At 39.4% G+C, this 4,437-nt stretch overlaps 1 non-coding gene across 1 annotated transcript; it reads left to right on the forward strand.

Moving 5' to 3' along the window:
• Positions 1-3,729: 3,729 nt before the first annotated feature.
• On the forward strand, positions 3,730-3,835 carry LOC111723168. The gene has a single exon (XR_002771766.1). It is a non-coding gene; the product is annotated as a U6 spliceosomal RNA (small nuclear RNA).
• Positions 3,836-4,437: the final 602 nt, after the last annotated feature.

The raw sequence follows: 4,437 nt of genomic DNA on the forward strand, positions 1-4,437 counted from the left end.
CTATTTTTGTTTAGTCTCATGTATCTATAAATTTCATTGTACCACTGAAATTTTTTATCATCTAACACCTATTATCACCCATGTGGAACTGATGTTTCTGAGAACAGATTTTTAGAAATGTTGCCCTGATGTGAGATTTTATGGGAAGATAAACAAAATGCATTTTGCTCCAATTCTTCCAAATGTGTTTGATTGGACAATCTTCAACAAAGGATTTTGAGATTACACTGGTCTTCAGTCTACTTTTGATAGTTACATAACAATAATTATATTTATTTGTTTACATAAATAAATAAAAAGGAAGGTCAAGTTAATAACTAGGGTCTACAGAGAACTCAAATTAATCAACATAAAAAGAGTCAACAATCCTTTATATCACTGGGCAAGAGAAATGTATAGAACCTTCTCTAAAGAAGTTAGATGAATGGCTAACAAACATATGAAAAAATGCTCTTCATCTCTAATTATCAGAGAAATGAAAATTAAAACCACCCTGAGATATCACCTAACCCCAGTGAGAATGTCCCACAGCACAAAATCTCAAAACTGCAGCTATTGACGTGTATGTGGAGAGAAGGGAACACTTCTACACTGCTGGTGAGACTGCAAGTAATACAACTCTTTTGGATGGAAGTATGGCAAATCCTCAAAGAACTCAAATTAGACCTCCCATTTGATCCTGCAATCCCATTACTGGGCATCTACCCAGAAGAAAAAAAAAATCCTTTTATCATAAGACATTTGTACTAGACTGTTTATCGCAGCTCAATTTATAATTGCCAAAGTGTGGAAACAGCCTAAATACACACTAACCCAGGAATGAATTAACAAGCTGTGGTACATGCACACCATGGAATACTATTCAGCCATTAAAAAAGATAGAGACTTTACATCCTTTGTACTAACCTGCATGGAAGTGGAACACATTATTCTTAGTAAAGCATCACAAGAATGGAGAAGCAAGAATTCTACATACTGAATGAACCTGTAGCTCAATGGGTAGGGTGCCACCCTACATACACCCAGGCTGGCAGGTTCGAACCCTGCCCAGACCAGCTAAAAAACAATGACAACTGTGACAACAACAAAAAATAGCTGGGCATTGGAGGGGGTGACTGGTGGCAGGGCCTGTAGTCCCAGCTATTTAAGCAGCTGAGGCAAGAGAGTTGCTTAAGCTCATGATTTTGAGGTTGCTGTGAGCTATGATGCCACATCACTCTACCGAGGGCAACACAGTATGACTGGTTCAAAAAAAAAAAAAAGAAAGAAAGAAAAGAATCCTATGCACTCAATTCTGATATGAGGACAACTGATTACCTAGTACACCGTGGGGGTGCGGAGGGTAGGGGCTGCAGGGAGACGGAAGGAGAGAGAGGGGTCAGGTGCCAAAGGTATAACACATCTCTTGGGGATGGAACACAATTATAAGAGAGACTTTACCTAACAAATGCAATCAGTATAACCTGGTCTTTGTACCCTGGATGAGTCCCCAGCAATAAAAAAGAAAAAAAATGGAAAAAAAAATGAAGTGGTTATACCAGTTTCCTTTGGTAGTTATATGACGTGAAAACAAATAAAAAAATTATCCGCTTGGCTACATCTGTGGTAGATTATTGTTCATTTGTCATTTGCACCACCCCCAAGGAACTTTCCCAGAGATTAGGCTCTGCTATGTGACTTGCTATTAGTTACTTGGTTGTAGGCAGACGTGACAGCAAGCCCCTTTTGAGCCTAAGCCCCAGCAGCAGCACGTTTCTCCCACAGAAATCCCAGCCTCTCCTCCAACAGAAGAGCATGTTCCAAATGGCCAGTTCCATTCCAGCGCCTTCTGCAGCAAGAGACGTTGGTGGAGAACCACCCCAGTCAACTCTGTTGACCTATTTCCTAAATTAAACTTCCACATCTGTCCCACAAATGCACAAGTAATAAATAAATACAAATAATTGTTTATTGTTTTTTGTTGCTGAGAGTTTGTAATTGTTGAACAGCAAAAGATGATGTCAAATATAGGTAATGAATATCTCTTCTAAGGAATCCATCCACACATCTGTCTCTGCTTGAAGTGCTCCAATTCTCTCCTCAACCAATATGGCTTCTGGAACCATGACTCTTGAAACATACATCAATATAACCTACACCGGACCTCTATTTTGCCAAACCCAAAGAACACTCTCCTCATCCTACTCAGCATTGACCACACTTTACTTCTCACTGCTTCTGTTAATACTGTTTTCCCTCTTGGCTTCCTTTTGGCCTACTGTCCTATTTGTCTGTTTGCCTGACTTACTGAGAAATCTGTCTTGGAAATCTTTATTTATCTCTGACAGACCTACTGGAATATTCAAATTTAAACTCTCCTTTATCTCTATCTACACTTTCTTCCAAAAGTGTGTCTATAATCTAAATGCTAAACTTAGACATCTCACACACAAAGTCTAATCTTGTATGTGTAATTGTCCACTCAGCGTTTCCATCAGTCTTTGCAGTGGGCATCTCTATCCCTGTGGATTCCTGATTGCAAACAGAACCCAGTGCAGCTACTTCAGTAGGAATGTATTAAACATATAATGTAGCTCACATAATCTCTTTCTAGAGATTTTATTTTTTTAGGTCTAGAGAACCAAGTATGAAAGTTGCAAAGCCAGAAATAAGCAACTTGTTCAGATTTGGATTACTCTGCCATAACGGTCACTGGGTCGCCCCACAACAGGGTCCGCCACTTGCCATGGGCACCATTGCTGACACAGAGCCTGATGCTAACTCTAATGATTAACAGACACTGAACAGCACCTCCTCCTTCATGTGGATCTCATCTAGATCTAGATAGTCTGCAGGTGCATTTGATTCTCAACACCTCGCTGATCCACTTCACTGACCTATAAGCAAAGCTGGAAAATTTGTGACTTGTGGCATGAAAAGTCAGAACTTACATAGATGGTGTACGTCAGTCAGATAGTTTCAATTATGCTGTAGCAATAACAAAAACGTCAATGGCTTAAGTTTAAAACTAGTGGGGAAGAAGTAGGTGGAAGGCTCTCAATGAATCTGCCATGTTCTGGAATTTGGGCTGGTGGAGACCAATCTTTATATGACATCTCCAAGGAAGATTAAAAAGAGTCATGGCTAGTTGTGGATGGGCTCTTACAACTCCCACCTAGAAGTAACACATATTACCTCTTTTTGAAGGTAATATATATATATATATTTTTTTTTTTTAACCAAAAGTAGGTCACATGACCATGCCTAAAGTTACCAAGTGCAGGAATCCTACTCTGTCCCCAGAAGAGGAGAACTGAAATGTTTATGAGTGAACCTCCTGGTTACCACATAAAAGAAATGTGTGTAACATACTCTGAGTAGCCGAGAAGTTTGGCAAAGGTTTGCCACATCATTGCAAATGTACAATTGCATTAAATCCTAATTTTTCTCTCCAAGTATCTCTTCTCCCCTATTTTAGTCCTGTCAACTGTTCTTTAAAACATATTTTGAAGCCACGCACTTCTTTCCATTTTTATCACTACTACTGTGTCCAAGCCACCACCATCTCACGTGCCACTGCTCTGATCACGTGCCTGTCTATGTGAACGCTTTATGACGTACTGGTACATATTGTTCTAAGGGTACAAGATTTTTAAAAAATCTTTATCTTCAGCTATAAAAATCATCATTTATCTCTTGGCCAGGTGTCCTGAAAACTGAACAATTTCTAGTCCTTCAAAAGTATCTTTTATGCTTGCTTGGGAGCACATATACTAAAATTGGAACAATACAGAGAAGATTAGCACAGCCCCTGCACAAGGATGACACGCAAATCTGTGAGGCAGTCCAAATTTTTGTCACGTGGAAGGTCCGAGTTCATTTCCCAGCCATTAAAAAAAAAAACTTATCATCTTTTTTCTCTTCCTCAGGCCTTTATCCATATTCTCCTCTTTACCTGCAACAAATGGGAACATCTCATTGTTGCTCTTAGGCTATCTCCTCCCTATTTTATTTGGCACCATGAGGTGGAATGCCACGGGGGCACAGATTTGGTCCTGTTCATCACTGAATTCTTGTGCCTGAAATAGTGCCTGGCATGAAGACTTGCACATCCTTAAAGATTAGACAAAAATACACCACTTTAGTAAGGCCACCAACAAACTCCCAAGCAAAATTAATTTTATCTTTATCTGCTTCAGCGTTGAGTGCATTCTTCTACAAAAGAAATGTCTGTACTCTCGTACATACTTTCTACCACTGAGAGGGGAGCTTTTGTAGGGTAAGTGCAATGGTTTACTTGACCAGCAAGATACAGTTTCTCCAAGTCCCTGGCACACTATTGGTGGGCTATTTCCTTTCTTCTTTCCATAGTTCCTTTCTTCTTTCCTGCACACATAATAAGCAGAATGGATTATTAAATTAATATCAATCAATTAGAAAGTGCTGGATATTATACAT

Source organism: Otolemur garnettii, unplaced genomic scaffold (assembly GCF_000181295.1).
Source record: "Otolemur garnettii isolate 467f Iridium unplaced genomic scaffold, OtoGar3 scaffold00008, whole genome shotgun sequence".
Taxonomy (NCBI): Eukaryota; Metazoa; Chordata; class Mammalia; order Primates; family Galagidae; genus Otolemur; species Otolemur garnettii.